This window comes from Camponotus vicinus, unplaced genomic scaffold, assembly GCF_025532165.1.
Source record: "Camponotus vicinus isolate PSW18456_S1 unplaced genomic scaffold, iyCamVici1.0 SCAF_11, whole genome shotgun sequence".
In the NCBI taxonomy this organism is placed as follows: domain Eukaryota; kingdom Metazoa; phylum Arthropoda; class Insecta; order Hymenoptera; family Formicidae; genus Camponotus; species Camponotus vicinus.
In genome coordinates, this window is record NW_028141947.1 from 6,199,759 (window position 1) to 6,217,389 (window position 17,631).

At 34.9% G+C, this 17,631-nt stretch overlaps 1 pseudogene; it reads right to left on the bottom strand.

Moving 5' to 3' along the window:
* The window catches only part of LOC145962242 (uncharacterized), a 33,982-nt pseudogene that overhangs the window by 2,733 nt on the left and 13,618 nt on the right, over nucleotides 1-17,631 (bottom strand).

Below are 17,631 nucleotides of genomic sequence, written 5' to 3' on the forward strand. Positions count from 1 at the left end.
TCTCGAGACTAAGTCCTTAGCTCGGAAAATGTTCAAAGACTAAGTCTTTATTCGCTTCGTAAATGCTCGTGATCGCTGTTGTTCCTTTCTTTTAGAGAGCTCCAGGTCAAATGCACGGAAGACTGAGCTGCGCTTCCTGAGGTACCCTCTGGTCCCTACTCCGTGCCGGGCGTCCGCAGTGGTAGGAGAATGCGGCGCTCCCGGGTGTAGGCGGCTCGACCGCCGTTGGCCGCTATGGCTATCCTTCTTCTTCGAGCGCGCTGTGACGTAGTGGGCGTGCTCTTGCGTGGGGATGGTGGGGACGACGGAGCTGTCAGTATTATCCGTGCGTCGAGCTCGTTAATTCATCTTACAAACGGTAAGGTTTTTATAATAGTCTTTTAACAACCAGAATTATTGTAGTTTGCAGGCATATATTTTTCAATGCAAAATTTTAGCCTCTTTCAAAAGAAATGTGAACGGTCTTTCTAGCATGCTCCGTTCAAAAGTAATATTTAACTCATCTTCCATTAATTGTATAGTTTTAGTTAATAATATTGTTAATAAATTCTGGTGTTATAAACCATTATATTTTATTACATAGAATATACATATATACATATGTTTATACGCATTGTTTTGTAAAATCTAATAAATGTAGTTGTTAAATTTTTAACTACATTATTGAATTTGTTTTGTAATTATTTAATAATTAAATATGTATTATATTTCCTTTTTGAAAACTAGAAGTTTGCTTAAAATGTATTATTGTCGAATCTCCTTAATTAATGATATGGCCTAATTTGACATACAATATATATATTCTTTTATAACTTATAATTTCATAATAATTTATTACGCTCGCAATAAGAAAGCACTCCTTATAATATTCATGTATGATCTATTCTCGAGTCCCCCTTGTCTTAAGACTCGGCGCGGACGTTGAAAACATTAGGGGAGATAACGCGGTGCGTTGGCTCTTATAAGGAGGCTTATAATTCATTTTAATAATTAGTACATATAGAATCATGCATATTGAAATTTTATAAGACCGTACATTTATCGTTATTAAAGTTGGAATTAGGCTCGTATTCTGTTCTCCTTTATTATTATATATATATATATATATTTTTAATTTCCCTTATTGAATTTTCTGTTTTATTCATATATATTTTATTACCTTACATTATTTATTATCATTTATTTTTATGATTAAATTTTTTGCGTGCAATAAAGTCATGTGTGCAATGTGCATGTGCGCAATAATGTCATGTGTGCAATGTGTTAATATGATTTATTATGTGTGCAATAATGTCATGTGTGCAATGTGCATGTGCGCAATAATGTCGTGTGTGCAATTGTACTTTCGTATTTTCATTTTTTTTTGTGTGTGTGCAATAATACATGTAGGCAATCGGGAATGTCGGCAAAAGAAGCTGTCGGCAAAATGTTGTGCGCAAACGAAGCAGTTGGCAATCGGGAATGTAGGTAAACGGCGGGACTCTGAGGTGTAGTCAATGGACATAAGGAGTTCGATTTTCGAATAATGGGCGTATACATATATGTATGTGCTTATTAATTAGAAAGTATTTAGTAGAAATTTGCTCAATTAATTATGCTTTATTGATTAAGAAATATTGATTTTCAGAAGGGTTCATTAGTAAGGTTCATTTATTTAATAAATAATGGATTATTGTTTAGTCATTGTTAATCATTTGTTATTTCATTTTGATTATATATGAGATTTTGCAATTAAATAACCAGAATGAAAGTATATATGTATTGTCGGGCAATAATTTGTAGACAAGAAATTGAATTTTATTTTACGTCGTGGTCTTATAAGAATATTATTTTAGAGTCTCTTTTGTCTAAAGGCTAACGCATGAACGTCGCATGCAATAGGGGAGATAAGACTGTTGGTGGATTCCAACAGATAACGCGGCACGCTGGCTTTGCCTTGAGCGCTTAGACTGACTTATTAATTTACGCGTATAAAATCACGTTGCTATTTTATTCTTATTATTAATTTCCCGGTACATACACTTGTCATCCTGATTTTGGTAATTAATTGTTACGTCCCGCAACAAAATTTTTATTTTTATTTAAACATGCAAAATTTGCCTCTATAATCTTTGAACTGTAATTCCACCGACGAACATATAAATCTTAATCCCACCGCGTAACATATTATTGTTAATATAATTAATATTGTTAATTAAAATTCCACCGCACCATCTATTATCACCAATGTTTCTTATTATAAAATCTCACCGCGCAATCTATTAACACCAATACTTATAGTACATCAATATCATTCCGCCGCGCGATATACTATTGTCAATATCTCCGAAAATAATCTTTCTTTGTTAAGAAGCTAGCTATACATAACATAACCTCACTCAGGAATAATAGAAATAATTTTAAGTATTTACCCGCATATAGTATCGTCCGCATAAAAATTACCTACTTTACCACCCACACAAAAGTTACCGACAGTCGATAAAATAAATTCCTACTTTACCGACAGAGTAAAAGTTACCGACAGAAAAGTTACCGACGGAAGGTAAGGTAACTTACTACTTTACCGACAGAGTAAAAGTTACCGACAGAAAAATTACCGACGGAAGGTAAAGTAATTTCCTACTTTACCGACAGAGTAAAAGTTACCGACAGAAAAATTACTGACGGAGGGTAAAGTAATTTCCTACTTTACCGACAGTAGGTAATGTCACCCGCACAAAAGTTACCAACAGATGGTAAAATAGTTTCCTACCTTACCGACAGAGTAAAAGTTACCGACACAAAAGTTACCGACTCATGATAACGCAGTTACCGACATTACCAACTGAAGATAAAATCACTTCCCACTTTACCGACTGATGATAAAGTTACTTCCTATATTACCGACACATGGTAATTACCGATGTAGGATAACGATGTTTCCTACCCTACCGACGATGAATAATGTTGGTACCCACATTACCGACGGATGTTAATACCGACCCGAGGTATGATGTTGCTAACTTTACCGACATATAAGAGTATACCTCCTTTATTAATATATTATCCTGATACTAAAAAATTTTACAAACCAAAATCCAAAGGACTTTTTATATACATATATATGTATTTGTACACGTCTCAGCACCGACTATACATATATCTCATTATTTTAAGGCATAGACTATATCAAAAATCTTTGATTACTTATTAACTCAAAAAATAATATGGATATAAATCTCTTAATAATTTTTACTTAAAGAGCATAAAAAGCTGAGTTGATACATATATGCATAATTACGAAAACTTGAATATTACTAATTTTATAAGTCAAGTTTTAAATATGATTTTACGTATGCAATATTATAAGTCGCTATAAGGCACTCAAGGTTAACCTTTGTTTGACACACTTCTCTAGAATAGCATACTTGACACACTGGGGTTTTTTGTACCCCATCGACAAAAATCATCATAAAAAATAAAATATTAAATATTTCTACCTGAGAATTTTTTTACAGGCTTTTGAAAAGTTTCTTTTGAAGATTGCAAAAGTTATATAGTAAAATATTAAAAGTAAGTATGTTAAAAAAATTGGAATACTCAAAAAAACTGAAAAAAAAACACATTTGATTAAAAATTTATAACTTTTTTAATTTTTGGTAAAAATCGCTAAAAATTCAGGTGAGTTAGCTTGAGATATACCACTTTAAGAAAAAAAATAGTAGAATAGGCGATTTTTCAAAAAAGGTATTTATTCCGGAGAATGAAAAATGAAATTTTGTGAAAAAAGTAAACTTTATACCGAAGCAAATATATGATGTATTTTCTTTCTTGCAACATGTACTTTATTACATTTACACAATTAAACATAAGTTTTAATAATAATTGTACATTTCAAGCATTTTACAATTATTTTCCGGAACAATCGTCGCAAATAATAAAGCTGTGATCTCTGCAGATAGGACGATGACAGGATGCACAAGCTTTTCTACTTTTTTTGTCCTGTTTCCTAGTGCAACTTACACATCGTTGGGGCTGTCGCAGTTCAACATTTACTAGGCAATGTGATCGTTCTACATCTAACTGTAAAATGCCTGCGATTCCAAGCCGGATGTCTTTTCGAAGTGTTACGATTGCGTACCGATTTTGTATATGCGGTGTTACAAGATGCATGTGCAATTTTTCCAAACAGTCAATCGCCGTAACTTTTTCACTGCTTCCATCAATTTTTAATTTACACGTGAGCAAAATTCTGGAGTTTACTATGGCTTGATCTAAAATGCCAAAAAAATACCTCATTGGCCACCTAGTTGTCCTTCCAGTCACACTATAAGAATGACAAAGTTTGTCAAAAGTATCAGTTCCTCCTTTATTCAAATTGTAATACCTAACAATATCAGATTTTCCATTTGTTACTTTATTTGTATGCATGAAAGAAGAAACGATGATAACCACTTTATTATTTTTCTTTTTTGGAGCAAAAGAAAGAAGAGTTAAATCCTTCGTATGCGCAAACTTAGTAGTAGGTCGTTCTTTAGGTGCAACTATAAATTCAGCAGGAATCTCTCGTTTGTTTTTTCTCAATGTGCCAGTTACTTTAATATTAAAGGGTTCTTTGAACATACGCAAAAGTAAAGGTATTGAAGTATACCAATTATCGCAAGTAACTGAACGATTGCTGTTATAAATAGGCTCAGTAACTAAGCGAAAGTAATACTCTGGAATTGCTTCATCTCGTTGAACTATCTCAGTATTTTTACCTAAATACGGAACTGCATAAATCATATATGAAGTTTCTGCATCGTTGAGGCTGATAATTTTGAGTCCATATTTATCTGGTTTATCTTTCATGTACACTCTGAAAGCACAACGTCCTCGAAAACTCAACAACTGCTCATCAACGGTACATCGGCTACTTGGCGCATAGTTATTCTTGCAGTTTTCAATAAAAATACTCCACAATGAACGAATAGGAGCGAATCCGTCATCTTTATCTCTCGTGTCCTTATCATCAAAACGTAAACAGTTTGTCAAAAAAGTAAATCTACTTCTTGAAAACATACACCTGTAGAACGTAATACCATTCTTTTTGTCCCACAGCCGATTGTCGTTGACTTTACTTGATTTCCATAGACTAGTGTAATAAAGCACTCCGATATACGCTTTCATTTCGATCTCGTCTGTGTGATAATGATATGATTCTTCTCTATTCTCAGTTACAAGAAGCAGGCATTCTTCTTCGATTTTTTTATTGGTGTTTTCGACCACAATATCAATCATCTTTTTATCGAACAGACAACTCCAAAACTCTTCAATCGTATTTGCATGTAGAGCATTACCAGCTGGGCGAGGTACTATTTCAGGTAAAATATCAGATTGACGATCTGATCTTCGAGTAGAAAATGTTGTATTCCAAACGAATCCATTTTTTCCTCTCAGCTTTGTGGCAGGTCGTCCTCGAGCACGAGACTGATTGAGGCGTTCATTTAGACTTACATCTTCCATTTCAATATCTTCATCGGTTTCTTCAGCTGCTGAAGCACACGAAAAACCTTCACTATCGCTCGAACTAATTACAGCATCACTTTGTTCAACAATTTCCTCGTCAGATTCTGCATTCTGCAATAACTCGTCGCGTATACACCGAGGCCGTAAATTATACGCCATCTAATATGCAAATAAAACGTTACACACTGTCGAAAAAAAATTAGACATAGTACAATACAATATATTTACCTTAAACTTTGATTTGCACTTTAAAATCAGTCAAAAAAAAATGTCACAAAAATCACGTACTCGAACGCTCTTGACACACTGGGGTACAGGCGTGACCACTCAAGTTCGGTCTACTGTCGCACAGACACTAACGGTCTGAAAATTATGCTCATAGCTTGGGGAGATCGTAGTACCCTCGAATTAATGCCAGATGGCGCCACAGACCCGATTTTCTTAGATTTGGGTACTTTAAATTAACATAGAACAAACGTCGGGTTGATTGTACCCCAGTGTGTCAAACAAAGGTTAAACGCAATGCATTTCTCAGAAACGCCGGTCGATTGCAATTCTCAGAAACGCCGAGCTCGTCGCATTCCAAAAGCTATGGAATATTCCGCTCGAATATTATTGCGCAACATGATGAAATAATTAACTACTAATAAGAGACAAACGAATTTATTGTTAAATATTCGTATTAAGCATATGCAATAATTTTTATTAATTTATTAATGCAAAAACCTAACAGTTATTAAAATCCAAAGAATAAGGATTGTTGCACAACTTATTGAAATAATTTATAGTCTTTATATATCTATATTCTACCACGTAATCATAAATACTTATATGTTAAAATAATTGTAATTATAATAATTATGATGTCAGAATTTATTAACAATATTTAAAAGCATTATCCATAATAATACGTAAAGACAAAAATGAACTTTTGAACGGAGCATGCTAGAAACTCCGTTGACATTTCTACAGCTAGAGCTTAAAAATCTACATTAGAAAATATATGCATGAAAACTGCAAAGAAATTCTGGTCTAATAATTATTATAAAACTTATATGTCAAAATACAATGTAACCAGTATAGCCGATTCTATACTGACCGCTCCGTCACCCCCACTCCAATTCTGAAGAGTCCCACCATCTACAAATTAAACTACGCCCAATTTCTGCGGCAACGCCCAGCAGTACGCGCATCTTCCCCACGCTTGTGCCAGCGGCGCGCGCAACCAGCCCGGAGAAGGGAACCAATGAGCGACCGCGCCGCCCACGCTGAGGCGCGCGCATCTTCCGAGGCGCGCGCATCCGGCACGTCAGAGAGAGCCAATCACAATTCGACACGCATCCGGCACGTCAGAGGGAACCAATCACCTATTGACAACGCGGCACGTCTCTCGAGGCGCGCGCATCTTTCGAGGCGCGCGCATCCAGAAGCAAAGGAGGGAACCAATCACAACTCAACTCCCTCCACATTGAAGCGCATCCTCCACCATTGGGCTCGTGTGCAAAATCGGGACTGACGACTATATGAACCCGTACAGAGCGGTCCTCCTCGCACTTTGCCCAACGATCTACTACAGTTAACAACTACTGGCATTTGGCCCAACGTTTTCAACAGTTAATAACTGGCATTCTGCCCACCGATCTTCAAGTTAATACTTATATCTCCGAGATTTTGTACGCGTATTCAGTTAATAAATTCAATGACTATTGAACATTGAGTTTCTCAATCGAACTCCTGGACTGCAACCTCCATCCCGAACTGTCACTGAGGTAGACGGTATCCAGCGGAAGAAAGCAGCGTCCACTCATCAACCTAGTGAAGGGAAGCCGCCTTCACACATCAGGATACAGCAGATACTGGTAAATACACGGCCAATTTGTCATTCCTCTAACCTTTCAATTCAACTTCATTTCAACTAATGCTAATTAAATTAAAACCGCATAATAGTTTTAATTCGGGAAACTATACCTTCGACTATCCATTTTCCCTCATCCATGTACTTAAGTTAATTAAATATTATTTCCAATTGGAAGATTTGTTTGGGACTTATCTCCTTGATAAGACGACGCGATAGACAGTGAGCGAGTGCGAAACTGCAGCGGCAGGTCGAACCCAAGTCTGGCTCGGTGAAAAAACAATTATCTTGAGGAATTTATTCCAATGATAGAGGTTGTTTCTTAACTTAGAGCTGGTGAGGCAAACAAAAAATTAGCGGCCTCCTGTCAATCGACGTTTGAGTAGGCGAAGATACAATTTCGGCCCGGTTAATAGGCAATTATCTTGAGGAATTTATTCCAATGATAAAAGTTGACCTTTTGATCTTGGAGCTGGTTGACGTTAACGTCAGGTTGAATCAAGCCTCGATTTCAAGATACGAGATATATCCCAGAATTTAGAAACGATACACTGGCTTAGTTTATAACAACTTGAATTATTATTAGTATAAACAATTAATTAATTATAACCTAAAATTACAAGGTTAATGCCAAGCCAGACGTATGATAGGTGGATACTTTGTCAACGTATCCGATCTCCTTATTCCTCCTCGAACCCCTTTTCGATTTTCAGAGAACCAAATAAATAAAACTAAACTCAAAATTGAAACTTAACAATTTAACAAACCCTGCAATCTCTACAAATACTAACTTACCATAGATTGCTAACTTACCATCAGTCGATAACTTACCGAGCACTCTCAGTCAAAACTTATCATCGGTCGATAACTTACCGAGCACTCTCAGTCAAAATTTACCATCGGTCGATAAAACAGAAAGTGACGCTAACTATCGGTCAATAAAACAGAAATCTAACTTACCATCGGTCGGTAAAACAGAAAGTGACGCTGACCATCGGTCGGTAAAACAGAAATCTACATTACCGACGGTCGATAATTTTCGGGAGTCGAAGTTTACCATAGATCGATAATTTATAGTACTAACACTATTCACCTTTCTCAGCCTATAACTTTATTAAACTTTGGGAATGTCTATCTGACTATCTCTTACTACTCTTGGGATAACACTTACTGATTAAATATTCACGCGGAACCCCCCTTTTTCTTTCTACTTAACAGCTGTTGGGTTTTTATTCGGATTCGTCAACGTGAGTAACATCAAATCACCAGGATCTTAATAATAAACTAAATAAATTCTCACCTAATTATTTAAACAATAGATGGTCCGAGCGCGACGCACTAATTCAAATACCCGTCGAGCCACTCTTCATCAAGTACGACGGAATAGACGATCACGACGCACCTTCTATCCAATCATCACCATAGACAACGATATCATTTCACCAACCCCCGAAATAGTTGATCTAGAATCCCAATCACCAGAACCCCAGATTCCTCTTATCATTCTTGAACAGGAAATCATAGACCTTCAGGAAGATACCGAGAACACCACCCTTTTTACTCAACCTTCCATCAGTAACCATTATACAACTTCCGAACTTGTAGAAGGACTCGTAGACGGACTTGTAGAAGGACTTGTAGACGATTGGAGTAACTGCTCCACTATTTCATTGACTTCTAGCAACTCACCAATCCCAGGGTCTTCAACAAATTGGGAACAAAACTCGGGAACAACACAAAATCCAGATACCATCGCCCAATATATTTATTACTCAGAGGAAGACGACGTCTACCCTCCACCCAATTATTCACCCGTAGTATACGAAGACTCAAATAATTTCGAACCCTTGAATATTCCCCAAGTTCCTATAGAGGCACCTTCCACTACGATAGACATAGAGTATTCTTATTTCCTCCCTGCTATGTATGACTATCCCCGAGAAGAGTGAATGACGATTTATAATCATTTCTGTATTCTATTATAAAGAAAGGAATATATATATATATATATATATATATATATATATATATATGGGGCATTCTTTCTCAACGAGAGACCCCCCGCCCCCAAAGTTGGTTTTGACGTAAAGAGTTCTAATATGGCTTAAAATTGAGGTAATTATATCTACTTTTAAATGCAAAGTGGCAAAATAAAAAATTCAAGATGGCTGATCCAATATGGCGGACAATGTACATAAAATTGCTTAAATTCGCTTGAAACGCGTTACTCGGGGGTTTCTGGTGTCGCTGAACACGAATCTGACATTAGATTTTTAAAATTCAAAATGGCGGATCCAATATGGTGGACGATTTTTTAAAATTATATCTAATTCACATGAAAATTGTGAATATTTAATATATCATTAACGAGATTTGTTTAATAATCAGCTAATTAAATTAAAAGAAAAAATTTTTTTTAATTAAATCTGAGTAAGTAGAAGTGCCGAGGAGGAAATCCATGCGGTTTAGTTCACGCTGAGCAGTTGTTGACGGCGCCGCACGCTTTATTAAATAAACGATATTTTAGCCAATTTACAACCAATCTATTTGAAATTTTCCAGAAAACTTCTTTGAATATTAAAGAACAAAAGTCTCACTGGAAGTTTGTTCAACTCTGAACTTCCCTCGACACTTTTTGTCCGTGAACCGATAAGAGTGCAGTTACCGACCTACTATTATTGATAACAAAAAATAATTAAACGACTACTTTCTAAACTTTTTATTTTCCGCTGTTCGAACGTCGGGCGAGTTCTACGATCCAAGGCGTCAAATGTAGTTTTTAACACATTGCATGCGGGTATATTTCGCCGCGGACTTACGCGTGCAGCGGGCGTTTTTTCGTGAATCACGTACTTTTACGTGACCCGCGCTCCAGTGACAGACTGCAAAAAACGTAAAAGTACGTTTCCCGCATGCAATGTGGTAATAAGTTTCTGAATGTAGTACTAGTATTTTTTCTTTTCCGTTTATTTTTCATGTTTGTAAAAACAAATGAAATTGATTCGTTTTACAAACATTATATGCTTTAACATTGAGATAATTTAATAATTTTCTTTGCAGATTGTATTTATTGTTATATTTCAAAAAGCACGATTTGTTAAAAATTGTGATTAATCATTTTGGTTTTTTTCTTGAGTTTTAATTTTTGATTATTAAATTGATTTGTTTTCATTAATGTAAAAAGTATGATTTGTTAAAAATTGTGTTTCAACATTTTTGTTTTTTTGGCTTGAGTTTTGATTTTTCCTTTATTTGTTTTGATTATTTTAAAAAGCACTATTTGTTAACATTTGTGTTTCAACATTTTGCTTTATTTGACTACGAGTTTGGTAATCAGTATGGCAAGTGAGAGCAACCTGCATGGCGACAGATGTTGCAATCCTTACGAAGCTTTTGGTATTTTGAATCACAAAGGTAAGGATTTGAGAAAGATATCTGCCAGTATGAAACGAAAATTTCCTGATCTTCCTGATTCCGTTAAAATTTGTTGGGAATGCAGACGCAAAAAAAATGAGCCTGTAATTCATAGAGGAGACTCTGAAGCGTTAGAACCTCAATTAAATGAAATGGAGGTGAGTAGTGATATTTCTCGTTCAGAAAGGGAAATTGAATTAGAAGATATGATGAGTGATTTAAAAGAAAAATTTTCCACCTTGCCAAATAATGATCCGTTGAGATTACGTATTCTCACCGTACTTCCGAAAACATAGAGTGCCAAAAAGATTTCAGAAGAATTTGGCTGCAGTTGGTCATTTGCAAAGAAAGCTAAAGACCTTAGAGATGCAAATGGCGTTTTGGCAGAGACTACAACGAAGGCTGGCAAAGCATTATCTAAATCTACTGTAGAAAATATAGTGAACTTTTATACTAGTGACGAAAATAGTAGGATAATGCCTGGCAAGAAAGATGTTGTCTCTGTAAAGAATGAGGAAGGGCGTTCATTGATGCAGAAACGTCTTTTACTTTTAGATTTGAAGGGTCTCTTTTGTTTATACAAAGAAAGTAACGAAGACTTTCCCGTAAGTTTTACCAAATTTGCACAACTTCGTCCAAAAGAATGTATCCTTGCTGGTGGCAGTGGAACCCATTCCGTCTGTGTCTGTATTATTCATCACAATTGTAAGTTGTTATTGGATGCGATTAATATTGAAAAGCTAACTGAAAATTCTGAAAATCCAATTAAAAGTTATAAGGATTTTTTTACAACAAATCACTTGCGAAAATCCGAGTGAGAATTGCTTTCTTGGTGAATGTGATGAGTGCCCAAGCATTGCAGACTTTTCTCAATACATATTGCAATTATTAGAGGAGAAGAATATTCATCACGTACAATTTAGTGCATGGGCTGGCACAGACAGATCAACATTGCAAACTCAAATCATCCCCACAGCAGAATTTATAGAAGAATTGAGTAATAAGTTTCTACTTTTGAAACCTCACTCATTCTTAGCGAAACAGCAGTCGCAATTCTTTAATGTTAAAAAAGGCAATTTAGATGATGATGAAGTACTAGTTGTTATGGATTTTTCTGAGAACTACAAGTACATTGCTCAAGATGCATCTCAAGCATTCCATTTTAATAACACACAATGCACAGTCTTTCCTGTTGTGTGTTATTTCAAAGAAGATTCCACAATTAAACACAAGAGCCTCGTATTTTTATCAGAAAGTACACGTCATGATACTGCCGCAGTTTACACCATGCAAAAAATGTTAATACCCTATTTAAAGGAGAACCTGAACGTAAGGAAAATTATTTATTTTAGCGATGGGGCCAAGCAACACTTCAAAAACAAATTCCAGATGAAAAACTTGATTCATCATGAAGAAGACTTTGGAGTTAGAGCTGAATGGCATGTTCATGCGACTGCGCAAGGAAAAGGAGCGTCAGATGGTATTGGAGCGTTGTTCAAACGAGAAGCTGCAAGAAATAGTCTTTTGCTTAAGCCGGCTGAAGCCATTTTATCAGTTGAAAAACTTGTCAAATGGAGTCAGAACCATTTCACAAGTATAAAAGTATTATACTACAGTCGCAAAATGCATGAGAAAGTGGAAAGGTTCCTCAAAAAAAGATTCAGCAAAGCTCCACCAGTCCCGGAAATATTAAAAAATCATTGCTTCCTTGTTCAGGACAATAAACAATTGCTAATAAAAAGATATTCCAATGCTCCAACTGGAAATGTTCTGACCTATTAACTTTGATATTAAAATAGTTATTGTCATTTTGACTTGTGCTTTAGAGTTAATCATCATCTTGCCTTCTCTAGTTGGACAACCGACTACTCTTACTTTTACAGGATTGAACTTCAGTAGTCTTACCTTTACTGGTTGAATTATGGAATTGTCTTGCCTTTACTGGTTGAGCCCTTAACTAGTCATTACTTTGCTTTTTGTTCCAGCAACGTGTCTTACTTTTACTAGTTAGAACATTAACTAGTCTTGCCTTCACTGCCTGAACTTTGATATTGCTTTGCCTTTGCTTATTGGACTGAAAACTTGTCTTGCTATTTATTATGCTTTAGGAACATTGTGTTGGATCCGCCTTTGTTTCAATTTTGAATATCTTATGTTACATTTCTATTCAATCACCTTAAAACTCCCGTGTAACAATTTTCATGTGAATTCGATATAATTTTAAAAAATCGTCCACCATATTGGATCCGCCATTTTGAATTTTAAAAATCTAATGTCAGATTCGTGTTCAGCGACACCAAAAACCCCCGAGTAACGAGTTTCAAGCGAATTTAAGCAATTTTATGTACATTGTCCGCCATATTGGATCAGCCATCTTGAATTTTTTATTTTGCCACTTTGCATTTAAAAGTAGATATAATTACCTCAATTTTAAGCCATATTAGAACTCTTTACGTCAAAACCAACTTTGGGGGCGGGGGGTCTCTCGTTGAGAAAGAATGCCCCATATATATATATGTATCTGGATAAAATAAATAAACTCGTACAAAAATATATATATATGAATGTTTATTCTCTTTCCGCCTTGAATCCTCTCTACAAGGCACAATAGACCTTCAATCTCTCGGCGTCCCAGGGAATAGCCGGCCAAGCCAAAGCTGCCAGATCTCCGCCGCAAGCAACATGCAACACGGCGTGGAGGGGGTAATGAGGATGTGAGCGTAAGCGTACGTGTGAGCTCGGCGCTTCGGCTAGCTTCGGATAGTAGAAGAGGACAGAATACAGTCTTCTGTCTTCCTCTTACTAACGAATGCGACGGCCGACGCGCGACGCTACACGCTGCTTGCTCCTCGATATCTCGATATGCGCTCAATGTTTCTCTTACAGCTTTTTTATCGTATAATATGTTTATAATATGTATGTGTATGTGTATATATATATATACATATATATATATATATATATATATATATATATATATATATTATAAATATATTATACAAATATATATACAAATATAAATATATACTAATTATATTACAAAAATATATTATAAAACTATTTAATATAATAATTGAACTTGTTTTCTCCATATATATACATTTAAAATAATAAAATAAAAAAATTTAACGAGTGTGGCGATTTTCCACACCACCCACGGGGTATTATACCACATTGCATTATTTTGTCATTTACAAGTATGATGTCTGTTATACAGACAAGATAATTTTTATTCTCTTGCTTTTTACAAATATGTTGTCTGTTACACAGACAAGATGTTTTTAATACTTTTGCTTTCCACAAATATGATGTCTGTTACACAGACAAGATGTTTTTAATACTTTTGCTTTCCACAAATATGATGTCTGTTACACAGACAAGATGTTTTTAATACTTTTGCTTTCCACAAATATGATGTCTGTTACACAGACAAGATGTTTTTCACGTACTTATTTTTACAAGCGTAATGTTTTTAATAAATTTATTATTTATGAGATGAGGGGCCAGCTATGTCAATAGTATCTGCAGCATGTAACCTTAAAATACTTTTATTTTTTTTAGCAACGGTAACATATAATTTATCCGCTGACATAAGAGACAAATGCTTTTCATCAATTTTCATTTTGATAGCTGTCTCGCCTCTCGTTTTTAATGCAGATTTAAATACACAAATAGCATTAACAGTAGCTGACGAAAAACTGTTACGTTTTTTTGTTTTTAAATTATTTAAAAGAGAAAACATTCTTTCCGGATCGGCATTTGAATTTGGAAGAGATCTAATAGTACTTATAACATTTGTTAAATTGGGATATTTAGCAAGATTATTGTGTCGATTTTGTAAAATTTTTTTCCACATGCTGTCGAAATTTAATTTAGAAAAGTTTTGTTTTTCTTCCATTGTAAAATCTGATGGTAAGGCCATCCATTCCTTCTTTAAATCATCTTCATCAAAACCGCCGATAGTTTTAGCTATAAAAGAAACATCATTGAATGATGTTTCTCTATTGTTATCAAATAAACTTATATATGGTCGAAAAACTTGTAACTTTGATAAAAATATATTATTTAGAGGTAATCTTTTACGAATTTCTTCTGCAGCAGTCACATAAAATATTAAACAATTCTCTCGAACAATTGTAATAATGTTTATGTGACCTTTCAGCGTTAATTCGTTCAGATATTCCTCACATTCTGATCCCAAAATAATTTCATTAGCAGGTTTTTGATTTTCTTTTAAGGAGAATATAATATTTGGAGAAAATGGTTTTAAATATTCTTCTTTTATAAAATTTCGACAGATTTGGAAAAGAAAGTTTAAAGATTTTGGATGCAATAAATGAATCCTTGTTTCTAATGCTTGAAAAAATGCATTAAATGCATTAAAGAAATTCAAAACGTATTTTAAAAATAGAAAATAAGCTTTTATCTCTACGTTGTTCATCATAGACAATAGATATTCTCCAGAATTTGTTTTTTCGCTCACAACCATTTCAGTAAGAAAGTATTTTATTGTATCCCAAGATTCAAGAAGTCTTTCGATACATAAATAATGCGAAAGCCAGCGCGTATCACATAATTTCAATATTTTGCGATTTGTTTCTTGGAAACACTCACAAAATTCACGAAAAATAGCCGTACATTTTGGACTGCTATTGAGATAAGTAGCAATTTTTTTTTAAAATTCCTCGCAATATGCAGGCATTTTAGAACATGCAGCATGCGCTGCTAATGCGGAGGAATGACATGGGCATGAAAATGTTAATAAATGTGGACATATTTCTTCTAATTTTTTTTTAAACGATAAATGTTTTCCTGTCATAACAGATGCATTGTCACATGATAAAGCTACGATATTTAAAAATGGTATCTGTAATTTCCACATTTCACATTTAAATGCATCAAACAACTTTTCTGCGCTTGAATCTTTGGCATCAATATCAATTAATTTAACTAATTGTGAGCGAATATCTAATGTCTCTGGATCAACGTATCGAACAAGAAAAGTCATCCATTTATCATTAGTTATATCAGATGTTTCGTCAATAAAAATTGAAAATTTTGTATTCTGAATTTTATTGACGACACGATCTGTTTCAACTGGGCACAAAACATTTGTAATAATGTTTTTACATTTTGTTCGGCACATGCTCATGCTTTTTAACACATTAGGATCTTTTCCAATATGTTGAAAAAAGTTGAGGATTTCTTTTGCAGTTTGATGCGAAATATTTTTATCAGCAATTAATGCAGCATATCGAATTTCTGCTATTTTTTTTCGCTCTTCAAACGACAAAAGTGAATCATCTGTTATGTTTATATTTTCGTTTGTATTCTTTGTTTCTGTTTTAATTTTACATATTTCTATATGTGCTTTCGATTCTGCGTGACGATAAATTTTCGATAAATCACCTCTCATGGATTTATCGCAAAATGAACAAAAAAATGAATTTATATCATGTGATACTTTGCGTAACCATGGCTTAAATAATTCAATCTCTAGCCATTGGTCTTGAAATTTATATTTTTCGGATATTTTTTTATCTGAATTTTTATTATTATTTTTATTATCAGTACTTAAAGATGAATTATTTTCTTTAATATTATTTTTATGACACGCAGAATCCGCATGTCTTAAAACATGTGTGTTGCACGAAATATTTTTATTGCATATAATACAATGATACAAGCTCTCATCAAAAGCTACTTTGCGTATCCAACATTTAATTCGATCATCGTTGAGCCAAGCATCTGAAAAGCTTCGCTTAGATTTTTTTCTTAATTCATCACACATTTTTGTGAAACAAAAAATAGGCAGAAACAAAGAATTAAAGAAGAATGAATAAAAGAAGATGAAAAATGATAGATATATAGAAATTTGAAATAATCAGAACTCACAAATCGGGATTGTGACAGTTTCTTGAACACCAAGATTTCAGAGCACGTATAAAAAAATACGTTTACTTGACAGTACAAGGCGACAAGATTATCTGATGAAAAAAAAGGCCGCGAAACAAATGAACGGTATAAAACAAATGAAACGGCATGAAACAAATGCCGAGTGTGCCTCAGTGTCTGTTCACCACGGCTCAGCACGGCGACAGATTGAACATAATGTCTCGTAAGTAAATCATTATTTATACAAAATTATTAAGAAATTTTAATGTTTCTGTTATAATTTTTTTTCTTAATAATTTTATAGAAGAGATAAATGAGGAGATGAATGCGCTGGTGCTGCAGGATGCACCTAATATGCAGCAGCTGCTGCAACAATTGTTGCAACAGCAACAATTATTTCAGCATCAGCAGCATCATCATCAGCAGCAGCAGCAGCCGCAGCAGCCGCAGCCGCCGCCGCCGCCGCCGCCATATATATAATAATTTATTTTTTATTTTTCAGAAAATAAACAAAAAAAAAAGAGGAGGCGGGCGGGCCCGTGCCCGCTGGTATGCGCAGCGCAGCAGGGGCAGCAGGGGCGGCTGGGGCGTCGCGGGCGGTCGAGGAGGCGACCGAGGCCGAGGAGGCGGCCGGGGCCGAAGAGGCGGCCGGGCCCGAGGAGGCGACCGAGGCCGAGGAGGCGGCTGGGGCCGAGGAGGAACAATAATTAAACATGATTACTATTACTAATGTAATAATAATTAAATAATAAAAAAATAATAAATAATTCATAGAATATTTATTTATCCAATATTTTCTTCCTTTTATCCTTTATTCCTAGATATTTTTTCCTCCTATACATATATCAATACAATGTGGTATAATAGGGCTCTAGGCGAAGGTCCACATAAAAAAACCTAACGCGCCATTGGTGATACCCCGTGGGTGGTGTGGAAAATCGCCACACTTAAATTTTTTTATTTTATTATTTTAAATGTAT